Source organism: Erpetoichthys calabaricus, chromosome 2 (assembly GCF_900747795.2).
Source record: "Erpetoichthys calabaricus chromosome 2, fErpCal1.3, whole genome shotgun sequence".
NCBI classification, from domain to species: Eukaryota; Metazoa; Chordata; class Cladistia; order Polypteriformes; family Polypteridae; genus Erpetoichthys; species Erpetoichthys calabaricus.
The window spans coordinates 183,160,350-183,176,058 of record NC_041395.2 but is presented as its reverse complement, the minus strand read 5'-3'; the positions used below and the strand labels follow the sequence as shown (position 1 = coordinate 183,176,058).

General features: G+C 42.3%; 1 protein-coding gene across 3 annotated transcripts in view; it reads right to left on the bottom strand.

Moving 5' to 3' along the window:
- mrvi1 (murine retrovirus integration site 1 homolog) overlaps positions 1-15,709 on the bottom strand; it is a 211,970-nt gene that overhangs the window by 141,959 nt on the left and 54,302 nt on the right. The gene's annotated exons all lie outside the window — the stretch shown is intronic.

The window sequence follows — 15,709 nt, the reverse complement described above, 5'->3', positions numbered from 1 at the left end:
GATTGCATCATAACTTAAGCAGAAAGAGAGAGACAAATGGAATAAAATACTATATTTAAATCACTTAAAAGAGAACTCTGGTAAATTCTACGAGTGCACTAAAAAAACTTTACAAAGAACATGAGATGAACACAGTCCAAATAACTTCCCTGATCTGGACAGCATTTAACTTAAGAGCTCTCAGAGTTGCTAAATACGTATATACTCTTTTAATTTAAAATTTTAGTCATCATACGAAATGAACAAATTTTTGAAATCTGGAGTTAGCCAGCATTACTGTACAAAAAAGAGTGCAGTACACCTGGAAATTAAAAACCAGTTATATTACCTTACAAATGCATGTCAAATGACAGAAATAATTAGTACAGTCAAAGCTGCTTTCTTGTATAACTTGATAAACTGTCTATCATCATTGGTTTTTTATATATATTGGCACACCTGTGATCAGAGGACAGTTTATGGGCCAGAATAAATATGATTATCTGCTGGACCAGGAGTCGACACTGTCAGGTAACACTTTCTCTCTTTCCTCATCTGCAGACCATCAGCAGGAAGACCTGCCTTACGCTCCTGACCTCAGTTCCGGTCCCGGTACTCCTCAAGAGCATACTGTATATAGACGCAACTTTGTTAGACTTACTTCAGTTCTGTATTGAGTTCTGTCTGAGAAGACAATTTTGACTTCATTTCTTTGATTATTTTGAAGTATATGGGGTGGCTACCCCCAAAACTTTTATGAGGTCTTTGTGATTCCTTCTTATATATTCCATATATATATGTGTGTATGTCTCATTATTTCTATCAATGAAGGAAACACCAAGTCATTGTTTTCACTACTTAACAACATCACACAACCCCCGGATTCTTTACCTTCTCACCTTTACTCAACTGAATTTTGCAATTCCCTTATGTCCTTTTTTAATGAAAAAATCCAAAAGATTCATCAGTCTCTCTGTATGGATTCCTCCAGTACTTCATTTGAATTTCACCCACCAACTCACTCATTTTCCTCATTTCAGCTTCATACTTTCTCAGAAATCTCAGATCTCGTCTGTAAGTCTAAGCCATCCACCTGTCAACTGGACCCCCTCCCTACAGTTCTGGTCAAAGCCTGCCTCCCCTCTCTGGTCCCTCTTATTTCTGCTATAATCCACTCTCCTCTCACTACTGGTACTGTTCCTTCATCTTTTAAAACTGCTGCAATAACCCCAATACTGAAAAAACCTGGTGCTGATGAGACTAATTTCAGTAATTTTTGTCCTATTTCTAATCTACCCTTCATTTCCAAAATTCTTGAAAAAACAGTGGCTATTCAACTTCATTCTCATTTATCTCAAAATAATCTGTATGAACAGTTCCAGTCTGGTTTTCGTCCCCTCCACAGTATAGAAACGGCACTTATAAAAATTACTAATGACCTCCTTATGGCAGCTGATTCTGGTTTAATTACTATTCTCATCCTCTTTGTTCTGAGTGCAGCCTTTGACACTATTTGTCATACAACTCTTCTCAATAGATTATCTTCAATTGTCATTACCCACACTCCACTAGATTGGTTCAGATCCTACCTCTCAGGCCGCATTCAGTTTGTTCAGCTTAAAACTTTCACATCCCAATCTGCCGCTGTTACTTCAGGTGTGCCCCAGGGCTCTGTCCTGAGACCCCTCCATTTCATTATTTACCTCCTTCCCCTTGGCAAAATCTTTCGTAAATATAACATTAGCTTCCACTGTTATGCTGATGACACCCAGCTCTATCTCACTAGCAAACCTACTGCTTCCTTTCCACCCTCCTCACTTACTGATTGCATAGCAGAAATCAAATCCTGGTTTTCTTCAAATTTTCTTAAATTAAATAGTGACAAAACTGAGGTTCTCCTCATTGGTACAAAATCAACATTATCCAAAACTGATAACTTTTCATTTGTTATTGATAATTCCTCTGTCTCCCCTTCCCCACAGGTTAAGAGTCTGGGTGTCATCCTTGACAGTACTTTATCTTTTCAGTCCCACATCAATAACATCTCCCAGTCTTCATATTTCCACTTGCTTAACATTAATCGTATTCTATTAACTTTTAAGGCTATCCACAACCTTGACCCTCCATATCTGCCTGACCTCCTCCATGTTGCCATTCCCTGCTGTACCCTTAGATCCTCTTCCTCCATCCACTTGACTGACCCCTTCGTCCGTCTTACCACTATGGGGAGCAGAACATTCAGTTGCTCTGCTTCCCAAGTTTGGAACTCACAACCACCTGAGCTTAGAAATATTGAATCATTTTCACTTTTCAAGTCTAAACTTAAAACTCATTTGTTTAAGACTGCTTTTTCTCTTTGATTACAATTGTACTCTGTCTGATTTTAACTTTTGTATTTTACTTTTGTTTATAATCTGTGTTTTGTTTATTGTTCGGTGTCCTTGAGTGTTTAGAAAGGTGCCTACAAATAAATAAAATGTATTATTATTATATATATATGTATATATCTATCCATCCATTATCCAACCCGCTATACCCTAACACAGGGTCACAGGGGTCTGCTGGAACCAATCCCAGCCAACACAGGGCACAAGGCAGGAACAAATCCTGGGCAGGGCGCCAGCCCACCGCAGTACACACACACCCACACACCAAGCACAATTTAGAATTGCCAATTGCCTGCATGTCTTTGGACTGTGGGAGGAAACCGGAGCACCTGGAGGAAACCCACTCAGACATGGGGAGAACATGCAAACTTCACGTAGGGAGGACCCGGGAAGTGAACCCAGGTCTCCTTACTGTGAGGCAGCTGTGCTCCACAGTGCCACCGTGCCGCCTATATATATATATATATATATATATATATATATATATATATATATATATATATATATATATATATATATATATATATATACTGTATATATATATATACTAGCAAAATACCCGCGCTTCGCAGCGGAGAAGTAGAGTGTTAAAGAGGTTATGAAAAAGAAAAGGAAACATTTTAAAAAGAACATAACATGATTGTCAATGTAGTTGTGTTGTCATTGTTATGAGTTTTGCTGTCATATATATATATAGCAAAATACCCGCGCTTTGCAGCGGCGAAGTACTGCTTTAAAATTTTAAATAATAAACTGAGGGAAATTATACCAATAATTATTTGTTAAGGATCTCTTTGTATACCATGTTGTCAGTTCACCCCTCCGGTTGTAATATGACCAAGTTGTGCGCTGAGCTTACTCTTGAGCATGCAACGTATACTTGGCCATGTGAAAAGGAAATCAAGAACAGCAAGACCGCGCCAGCTGCGGAGCTCAGCTTGGAGCGAAATGAAGTGAATGAAATGAGGTGAATGGGAGGGGAGATGATCACGTGACTCCAACACCCGCCTTAACTCTCCATCCCTCCACAAACACACAAACACAGTCTCTCGGATCCCAACTCTCCTTTATATATATAGATAAATAGCAAAATACCCGCGCTTCGCAGCAGAGAAGTAGTGTGTTAAAGAGGTTATGAAAAAGAAAAGGAAACATTTTAAAAATAACGTAATATGATTGTCAATGTAATTGTGTTGTCAGTTATGAGTGTTGCTGTCTTTTATATATATAATATACACACACACACATATAAACATATATATACATATACATATATACATATATATACATATCTACATATATATATATACATATACACATCCACATATATATACACATACATACACACACACATATCAACATATATATATATATATATATATATATATACACATACATACACACACACATATCAACATATATATATATATATATATATATATACACATACATACACACACACATATATATATATACACATACATACACACACACATACACATATATTATATGCAGTTGGAGATCCACAAAGGGAGAAAAAACGAATCACGTATCATAAAATAGTTTTATTCCTGAGCTTTCAACCCCTGTCAGGGGTCTTCATCAGAGGATAATGCTTAGACTTCCAAGAATCAAAGGCAATATATAGCAACACATTCAGTGGGGGGTGGGTGGAGGTGACTAAGTCAGTATGATCAAAGGGTGGGGGGGGGGGGGGTGTATCGTTAAATTAAAGTGCATATGTCCTTCTTAAGTTGGCATATGCTGGGTTTATGTCCAAGTGTCTGTTGATGGCATTTTCATCTGATAGCCAAGACTCGGCCAACTCTCTGGCGCTTTTTGTACTGGCCTTAAATTTTACTTTTACGTTGTCCCAGTTGAATGTGTGTCCTGTCGATTCAGTATGTGCATATATCAAAGATAGTGCGTCCTTTCATATATATACTGTATATATATATATATATATATATATATATATATATATATATATCTCTGTATGTGTATATATATATGTGTGTGTATATATATAATATATATCTGTATATGAATGGAAGAGAATATATATATATAGTGATAGTGATAGTAAGATAGTGCGTCCTTTCATATATATATATATACTAGCAAAATACCCGCGCTTCGCAGCGGAGAAGTAGTGTGTTAAAGAGGTTATGAAAAAGTAAAGGAAACATTTTAAAAATAACGTAACATGATTGTCAATGTAATTGTGTTGTCATTGTTATGAGTGATGCTGTCATATATATATACATATACACATATACACACACATATACACACATATACAGATATATTATATATACATATACACATATATTTTTTATATATATATTTTATATATATATATATATATATATATATATATATATATATATATATATATATATATATATATATATATATATATACACATACATACATACATATACACACATAGATGCACTTACAATAACATAGAAATCAATATAAACAACATTAACATCATTATCATATGAGAATATGACGTAATATATAAGAAGCACATTTCATATAAATATAAATTATTAAACAGTAAAATCTTCTTCTATAATTTGCTACCGTGGCTTTTCGTTGGTCTGTCCAGGATTTTAAATCACATGTAGCTTGCAAACCGTTTCACGTATTGACTTGAAATGTGGTACACATATAATACGTCACGTCTGCTATCCGCTTTATGGGTGATGAATGTATTACTCTTTTTATGTTTATTTTATTTTAGAATCAACTCCTATCTGCGCACACCAGGGCGGCCGTGGGCAGATGCGTATGGTGTATTCACTCCATGTTATCGTGCATTGCGCTGTCACTGGTATTTTGATAAAAGAATTTGAACAATATATAAGAAGCGTATAAATTATTAAACAGTAAAACATTAACATTTAAGAAGTAAAGTTACATTGAGTACTACTGCAGTGCCTTCGGGTATACCTCATTTTTTTCTTTGCCCATTACATGCTTAAATGTATACATTTTTTGGTATACCTACCCGAGAACACGCGACATATAACCGACCGTGGGAGAAGCATGGATTTTAAACACGCGTTGAGTTCATCTGCTGGTCTCCCTCGTGGAATAACTGGTAATGTTTGACTAAAATCTACAGCGAGTAAAACGACATTACCTCCTTTTTTTTTTTTTTTACGATCTCTGAGATCTTGCTTTTTTCGGTTCAAGGCTTCATAAGCTCTTTTATGTTCAATGTTGTACTTAATAAGCAGTAATTATCCCAAACCATCATCTTTGAATGTTGCAAGACTTTCGCCTTGTATGTAGATCGGGGTAATTACATTCATTGCATTCCTAGTCTGAATCACAATCTGATTGTATGGGTGGTTACCTGGCACTGTAGGGTTGCCACCCGTCCTTTAAAATACGGAATCGTGCCGCGTTTGAGAATGAAATTGCGCGTCCCGTTTTGAATCAATACTGGACGGGATTTATCCCGTATTTTTTTTATCATTTTTTTTTTAAAGCAGCGTCTCATGCAAATCATCCCACACGCATTTTATGAAGATGCCTCCTTTCCTACTTTTGATTGGGTAATACTTGATGTCATCGTTAGTTTGATTGGTGTTTTTAACTGTCCAGTGAGGAGGACGTGTCTTTTAAGTACAGTCTGCAAAGTGTTGGCACTGAGATGTTGCGTCAGCGCCATAGTTGAAGCCCCTAACGTTGCGGTCAGCAAGTCGGCTAACATCCGCCATGTGCCGTCTTTCAGTTGCGAGAAGCAGATCATAGAATGGTTGAAACTGTTGCCCCTAACGTTGCGCCATGGCGTGTGCTTCGTTTATACCTCGTGTCTTCTCATTAAAGTTTTATCTCGCGAATATGTTATTGCAATCCGCAGCGGGAGCGTTACTATAAACTTAATTTAAACTTACGTTTTACACCGTGCTTTGTTTCCCTTATGAACATGCTTGTATGCTTAACTCGCTCCGTTCTCAATTGTTTAATTAATTTTTTGCTCTTCGCTGTTTGCGGCTGTTCCTCCATTTCCCCCTACTTCGTTGTTTTATCTCGCGAATATGTTATTGCAATCCTTAACGGGAGCGTTTCAATAAACTGATTGAAAATAGTTTTGCATTTACCTTTTTAGTAAAAGGCGAGCTTTTAAGCCTGAGAAATCACCCCGTAAATGCACACGTTTAATTGGACATGTGTTAATATGTATGGTTACACAGTATTAAAAGACAGTGAACAACGTCAGTTACCTTTCTTCCCGCGTTTGATAAAAGGTGAGCTTTTAAGCCTCAGAAATCACCCCGTGCACGTAAATGCACACGTTTAATTGCACATGTGTTAATATGTATGCTCACACAGTATTAAAAGACAGTCAAAAATTAACGTCATTTACCTTCATTCCCGCGTGTGACTCGTGCTGTAAATGTCTTCCTTGTTTTTAGTTCACGTGATTACGTAGGAGGCGTGATGACGCGATACGTGACTCCGCCTCCTCCATTACAGTGTATGGACAAAAAATATGTTCCAGTTATGACCATTACGCTTTGAATTTCGAAATGAAACCTGCCTAACTTTTGTAAGTAAGCTGTAAGGAATGAGCCTGCCAAATTTCAGCCTTCCACCTACACGGGAAGTTGGAGAATTAGTGATGAGTGAGTCAGTCAGTGAGTGAGTGAGTCAGTCAGTGAGGGCTTTGCCTTTTATTATTATAGATATATATATGTATATATATATATATACTGTATATATGTATATATATATATTTATATATAAATATACTGTATATATGTATATATATGTACATACTGTATATATACTGTATATATATATATGTATGTTATGAGGGGCCATTCAGGAAAAAAAGATTGGTTCATAAATATATACATTGGTTCAGATATATATATATATCGGTTCAGATACATTGGTTTTAATACATCCGTTCAAATATATATATCGGTTCAGATATATACATTGGTTGGGATACATTGATTGAGATATATATAAATTAGTTTGCATAGATCTGTTCTGATATATATACAGTAATCCCTCACCTATCGCGGGGGTTACGTTCCAAAGCCCCCCGCGATAGGTGAAAATCCGCGAAGTAGCGACCTATATTTATTAAGGCTTTATAAACCGTTCCCACACTCTTATAAACCTTTCTCACTCTCTTGTTAACCTTTCCCACGCTCTTATAAACACTTCCTATGCTCTTAAACACTTTCTGCATTCTTAAACACTGCACACTGCACGCAGCGATCAGACGTCAATGTGTCTGCACTCGCTTTGTGAAAGGGGACAGCTGAACTCTCAGCAGAGCAGAAATGGACTTTGTACTGCTTCTGCCAAAATGCCTGCTTGTCGCTCTGCGCGTTCGGAAGGAGGAGAAGGAGTGTGTGTGTGTGTGGGGGTGTGTGTGTGTGTGTGTGTGAGGGCTGAACGCACGTTCGCCCAAACCCCCCCTCCCCGGAGGCGCAGTCCACTTCGCATTGTCAAGGGGGTGGGGAGCTGAATGAACGCTAAAGAGAAGTGGACTTTGTGCTGGCTTTGTGCTGCTTGTCCCTCTGCGTGTCAATAATTTAAAAGCCTGTACAATCAGGCTTTTAGGTGTACATCACCTATTTTCCTGTCTCACTGTCTTGTCTTGCGTGAAGTTAAAATGTTTTATAATAGTGAGATGTTACTCATATCCTTAGCCCGACATCCACATATCATATGTGTTAACAAAGTGTGTTTTATAAGTTTACATGTGTTTAAAGCATGTGGGATGGATATTTTAAGGCTTAAACTATAAAAATGTTTATTTATATGGTCTTTCTATATCGCGGATTTTCTCCTGTTGCTGATGGGTCTGGAACATAACTTCCGCAATAGCCGGGCAATCACTTGTATTTAAAAACCCGCGAAGTCGTGAATCCGCGAAAAGTGAACCGCGAAGTAGCGAGGGAATACTGTACATTGGTTGAGATACATCCGTTCAGATATACACATCGGTTTGAATACATCTGTTCAAATATATACATTGTTTGAGATATATATATTGGTTAGGGTGGCACGGTGGCGCAGTGGGTAGCGCTGCTGCCTCACAGTTGGGAGACCTGGGGACCTGGGTTCGCGTCCCGGGTCCTCCCTGTGTGGAGTTTGCATGTTCTCCCCGTGTCTGTGTGGGTTTCCTCCAGGCGCTCCGGTTTCCTCCCACAGACCAAAGACATGCTGGTTAGGTGGATTGGCTAAATTGGCCCTAGTGTGTGCTTGGTGTGTTTGTGTGTGTCATGCGGTGGGTTGGCAACCTGCCTGGGATTGGTTCCTGCTTTGTGCCCTGTGTTGGCTGGGATTGGCTCCAGCAGACCCCCGTGACCCTGTGTTCGGATTCAGTAGGTTGGAAAATGGATGGATGGATATATATTGGTTTAAATAGATTCGTTTAGATATATATATCGGTTCAGATACATCCGTTCATATATATATATTGGTTCAGATAGATCCGTTCAGATATATACATCGGTTGGAATTTATGGGCAGGCACAATGCGGCGAGTTTAGCATCTCCCTTTCGCTTCATCATTGCTTCAACACTGTTGTCATTATTTGTTTAGTACGCCGTCTTGGTTGGGGGTCCTCGATTTCAAAGCACTTTTTTTCCTTTCATTATTTAAAACACTCGCACAGATACCCGTCTCCTTGCCCCGCTCCATCCCACCCCGGCTCAATGCACCCGCCTCACTCGCTCCCTCTTGTCCCTCCCATGACAGATTCTTCTCAAAAGCCGAGTTACCAGAAAGCATTGATCGCTATCGCAGTATGTCCCATTTTTTCACCTCATGAGACGCTGGTTTATCATTGACCAAAAGCCACCTGGTGATTTTCTCTTATTCCGTATTGCAAGCATTTCATTAAAGGGCGATCTGCTTCAGCAAGGAACTTACTCCCATTTGCTGAAAGGATGTTATGGAGGAAAACACTGGAATAGCGTTGTTTCTTCTGAATGTTTATCAGTGATCAGGGATCAGAATGATCAGAATATTCCTGCTTCACAAGTAACGGGAGTTTAACTGTTTTTATAGTAAAACTGACAAAAGGATACACATGCACACGTACGTACACGCACGCACGCACGCACACACACACACACACACACACACACTCAAACTCACAAATCGTGGGTCGCATACACTACTGATTAAGTGTATGTGTCAGGGGCAATTTCAAGATACGCTGGTTTATCATTGACCGAAAGCTGCTCGGTGATTTAGTTATTCCATATTGACAGCATTTCATTAAAGGGCGATCTGCTTCAGGAAGGAACTTAGTCCCATTTGCTGAAAGGATGTTATGGAGGAAAACACTGGAGTTGCTCTGTGTCTTTTAAATGTTGATCAGGGATCAAAATGACTAGAATATTCCCGCTTCACAAATAACTGATGTTTAACTGTTCTTTATAGTAAAACTGACAAAACCACACACAAGCAGGTACACGCACACAACACACACACTCAAACTCACAAATCGTGGGTCGCACATACTACTGATTAAGCGTATCTGTCAAAGGCGATTATTTTTCACCCCATGAAACAGATTCTTCTCAAAAGCTGAGTTACCAGGAAGCATTGATAGCAACTGCAGTACCTCCCATTTTTTCACCTCAACAGATGCTGGTTTATCATTGACCGAAAGCCGCCCGGTGATTTCTGTTATTCCGTATTGGCAGCATTTCATTAAAGGGCGATCTGTTTCAGCAAGGACATTAGTTCTGTTTGCTGAAAGGATGTTATTGAGGAAAACATTAGAATAGCGCTGTTTCTTCTGAATGTTTATCAGTGATCAGGAATCAGAATGATCAGAATATCCCTGCTTCACAAATGGCAGGTGTTTAACTGCTTTTATAGTAAAACTGACAAAACCACACACATGAACACGCACACAGAAAACACACGCACACCCACACACGCACGTACACGCACGCACACACACACACTCAAACTCACAAATCGTGGGTCGCACACACTACTGATTAAGTGTATCTGTCAGGGGTGATCATTTTTTTCACGCCATAAAACATTAGTTCATGAAAGATAGAAAGCAACGCGGTGATTTCCATTCCTTATTCGCAGCATTTCATTTAAAGATGATTCACGTCAAGAAGGCGAAAGAGTCTCTTATTTTGACAGGACGATCTTTTTTTTTAGGCATAAGGAAAAAACGTGCTTTGAAACCGTGGACCCCCATCCAAGACGGCTTACGAAACAAAACACAACAGACAGGCATATGCTACTTGTATAAAACACATGCAATAATGACAACAGTGTTGAAGCAATGATGAAGCGAAAGGGAGATGTTAAACTTGGGTGGCCACGTTGTGCCTGCCCCTAAATCCCAACCGATGTATATATCTGAACGGATCTATTTGAACCAATATATATATCTGAACAGATGTATCTGAACCGATGTATATATCTAAACCAATCTATTTAAACCAATTTATATCAACCTATATATATATCTCAACCAATGTATATATTTGAACGTATGTATTCAAACCGATGTATATATCTGAACGGATGTATCTCAACCAATGTATATATATCAGAACGGATCTATGCAAACCAATTTATATACAGTGGTACCTCGGTTTGCGAGTAACTTGGTTTCCGAGTGTTTTGCAAGACGAGCAAAAATTTTTAATAAATTTTGACTTGATAAACGAGCGAGGTCTTGCAGTACGAGTAGTATGTATACACTTTGTCTGCTGAGTGTCATGTGATCACAACTGAGCTGACGGTTCTTCTCTCTCTCTCGCTGCGGGATTGTGGGCAATTATCTCCTATTCTCTGTCTGAGTCGGCGTGCCTCACTCATATAGTCAACATCTGTACGAGCATATACTGTTTACTGCAGCATTAGCATTGTGACTGTGTGCACGCGCGCGTGTGTATGTGTGTGTGCTTGCACGCGCGTGTGTGCTGTGACGTGTGAGTCCCCGTCTTGCACCCTAAAACACGAAGCTGAGTCTCAGTACTTTAGCAACACCAGCTTTATTCAGCTTGAAACAGCAACAGCGCGGTTATTTATTGTAGCGGGATCTGCCGCTGTCATATACACAGACACAGCAGTCAGGCATGGCCCTGCCCAATTATAATGTTCCTTGTATCACCCATCGACGGCAGGCACTTATAGCATGTCCGCGATCTTTTCGGATTCGCTTTTATGGCGAACTGCTACAGCGCTGGGAGACTGCGAATTGCTTTGGGACGCTCTTCCACGTGTCGTCCCGTTAGGTGCAATCCCACAAGAGTTTAGAAAATCACTCACACGAGCTATGATTCTTTTCAAAGGTAAAGTGCAGGTTACTTGGTTTTATGTATTTTTACTTTATATTTTGTATTAATCATTTTTATATGAATAGTTTTGGGTTGTGGAACAAATCATCTGAGTTTCCATTATTTCTTATGGGGAAATTCACTTTGATATACGAGTGCTTTGGACTACGAGCACGTTTCCGGAACAAATTATGCTTGCAAACCAAGGTTCCACTGTATATCTCAACCAATGTATCTAAACCAATGTATATATCTGAACGGATGTATTCAAACCGATGTATATATCTCAACCAATGTATCCCAACCAATGTATATATCTGAACCGATATATATATCTGAATGGATGTATTAAAACCAATGTATCCGAACCGATATATATATATCTGAACCAATGTATATATTTATGAACCAATCTTTTTTTCCTGAACGGGCCCTCATAGTATGTATATATATATATATATATATATATGTATATGTATGTATATATATACAGTGGAACCTCAGTTCACGAACGTCTCGGTACACGTACAAATCGGTTTACGACCAAAAAGTTCGCCAAACTTTTGCCTCGGTTCACGACCACACACTCGGTATACGAACAAGCCAGTTTCCCTTTCAGTTTGTGCGCGCCGATGATTTCCACACGTGTTGCATTGTTCTCGGTCAGACGTGAGTGCTTGCACGTGTGTGCGTGCTTTTGCTGTGAACTCTTTGTGCTCTATTTCATTTCCCTTCCGGTTCGTACACGCCGATTACTGTATTTAAGCATGTGTTTAGCCTCTCCCTGTTCATTGTTCTCAGTCAGACGTGCGTGCTTTACCTGTGAACTCTTTGTGCTCTACAGTATTTCGTGTGTTTTTGCAGTTAACCATGGCTTCTAAGCATTGTAACCTCCTCTCCACCCAGTTCCTCCTCACTTTATGCCAGAACTCGACTCTTGCAAGGTTAGTTTTCTTGGTGGTTTATGGTTAGTTTTTGTATTACGGATTTTTCAAATGTTCATTTTTCGGTTTGTAGCGTGAATTGTTGCAATGTTACTTTTCTTGGTTGTTTATTAAGTTACGGATTTTTATGTTCCTTTTTTTTTCCCCTGTGCTTAAAACTCATTAAAAAAAAGTGTTTATACAGCGATCGGTCATAAGGCTATAGCGCAATCTCTTGCAGTGTTAGTTTTGTCTGTTGTTCAAGGTTTTCTTAGTGTTATTCAATGTTTTTACATTTAGTTTACTATTACGATGTGCCCCCTCCTTTAACCGTCACCTTATCGTGGTGGAGGGGTTTGCGTGTCCCAATGATCCTAGGAGCTCTGTTGTCCGGGGCTTTATGCCCCTGGTAGGGCCACCCAAGGCAAACTGATCCTAGGTGAGGGATGAGACAAAGAGCGGTTAAACAAACCTCCTATGACGAAAAACAATTTTGGACGGCGTTTTCCCTTGCCCGGACGCGGGTCACCGGGGCCCCACTCTGGAGCCAGGCCTGGAGGTGGGGCTCGATGGCGAGCGCCTGGTGGCCGGGCCTGCACCCATGGGGCTCGGCCGGGCACAGCCCGAAGAGGCAACGTGGGTCCCCCTTCCCATGGGCTCACCACCTATGGGAGGGGCCAAGGAGGTCGGGTGCAGTGTGAGTTGGGTGGTGGCCGAAGGCGGGGACCTTGGCGGTCCGATCCTCGGCTACAGAAACTGGCTCTTGGGACGTGGAATGTCACCTCTCTGAAGGGGAAGGAGCCTGAGCTAGTGCGCGAAGTTGAGAGGTTCCGGCTAGATATAGTCGGACTCACCTCGACGCACAGCTTGGACTCTGGAACCAATCTCCTTGAGAGGGGCTGGACTCTCTACCACTCTGGAGTTGCCCCCGGTGAGAGGCGCCGAGCAGGTGTGGGTATACTTATTGCCCCCCAACTTGGAGCCTGTACATTGGGGTTTACCCCGGTGGACGAGAGGGTAGCCTCCCTTCGCCTTCGGGTGGGGGGACGGGTCCTAACTGTTGTTTGTGCGTATGCACCGAACAGCAGTTCGGAGTACCCACCCTTTTTGGAGTCCCTGGAGGGGGTGCTAGAGGGCATACCTTCTGGGGACTCCCTCGTTCTGCTGGGAGACTTCAATGCTCACGTGGGCAATGACAGTGAGACCTGGAAGGGCGTGATTGGGAGGAATGGCCCCCCTGATCTGAACCCGAGCGGTGTTTTGTTATTGGACTTCTGTGCTCGTCACGGATTGTCCATAACGAACACCATGTTCAAGCATAGGGGTGTTCATATGTGCACTTGGCACCAGGACACCCTAGGCTTCAGTTCGATTATCGACTTTGTGGTCGTGTCGTCGGACTTGCGGCCACATGTCTTGGACACTCGGGTGAAGAGAGGGGCGGAGCTGTCAACTGATCACCACGTGGTGGTGAGTTGGCTTCGATGGTGGGGGAGGATGCCGGTCAGGCGTGGTAGGCCCAAACGTGTTGTGAGGGTCTGCTGGGAACGTCTGGCAGAGCCCCCTGTCAGAAGTAGCTTCAACTCCCACCTCCGGCAGAACTTCGACCACATCCCGAGGGAGGTGGGGGACATTGAGTCCGAATGGGCCATGTTCCGTGCCTCTATTGTTGAGGCAGCTGACCGGAGCTGTGGCCGTAAGGTGGTCGGTGCCTGTCGTGGCGGCAATCCCCGAACCCACTGGTGGACACCGGCGGTGAAGGATGCCGTCAAGCTGAAGAAGGAGTCCTACAGGACCCTTTTGTCCTGTGGGACCCCGGAGGCAGCTGATAGGTACCGGCAGGCCAAGCGGAATGCGGCTTTGGTGGTTGCTGAGGCAAAAACTCGGGCGTGGGAGGAGTTTGGGGAGGCCATGGAGAATGACTTTCGGACGGCTTCGAGGAGATTCTGGTCCACCATCCGGCGTCTCAGGAAGGGGAAGCAGTGCAGTGTCAACACTGTATATGGTGGGGATGGTGCGCTGCTGACCTCGACTCGGGACGTTGTGGGTCGGTGGGGGGAATACTTCGAAGACCTCCTCAATCCCATTAACATGCCTTCCAATGAGGAAGCAGAGCCTGGGGACTCAGAGGTGGGCTCCCCCATCTCTGGGACTGAGGTCACCGAGGTGGTCAAAAAACTCCTTGGTGGCAGGGCCCCGGGGGTGGATGAGATACGCCCGGAGTTCCTCAAGGCTCTGGATGTTGTAGGACTGTCTTGGCTGACACGCCTCTGCAACATCGCATGGACATCAGGGACAGTGCCTCTGGATTGGCAGACCGGGGTGGTGGTCCCCTTCTTTAAGAAGGGGGATCGGAGGGTGTGTTCCAACTACAGAGGGATCACACTCCTCAGCCTCCCTGGAAAAGTCTATTCAGGGGTCCTGGAGAGGAGGGTCCGTCGGATAGTCGAGCCTCGGATTCAGGAGGAACAGTGTGGTTTTCGTCCTGGTCGCGGAACAGTGGCCCAGCTCTATACCCTTAGCAGGGTCCTGGAGGGTGCATGGGAGTTTGCCCAACCAGTCTACATGTGTTTTGTGGACTTAGAAAAGGCATTCGACCGTGTCCCTCGGGGAATCCTGTGGGGGGTGCTCCGAGAGTATGGGGTACCGGCCCCCCTGATAAGGGCTGTTCAGTCCCTGTACGATCGGTGCCAGAGCTTGGTCCGCATTGCCGGCAGTAAGTCTAACCCGTTTCCAGTGAGAGTTGGACTCCGCCAGGGCTGCCCTTTGTCACCGATTCTGTTCATAACTTTTATGGACAGAATTTCTAGGCGCAGCCAGGGTGTTGAGGGGGTCCGGTTTGGTGGGCTCAGGATTGGGTCACTGCTTTTTGCAGATGATGTTGTCCTGTTTGCTTCATCAGGCCGTGATCTTCAGCTCTCTCTGGATCGGTTCGCAGCCGAGTGTGAAGCGGCTGGGATGAGAATCAGCACCTCCAAATCCGAGACCATGGTCCTCAGCCGGAAAAGGGTGGAGTGCCCTCTCAGGGTTGGTAGCGAGATCCTGCCCCAAGTGGAGGAGTTCAAGTATCTCGGGGTCTTGTTCACGAGTGAGGTAAGAATGGAGCGTGAG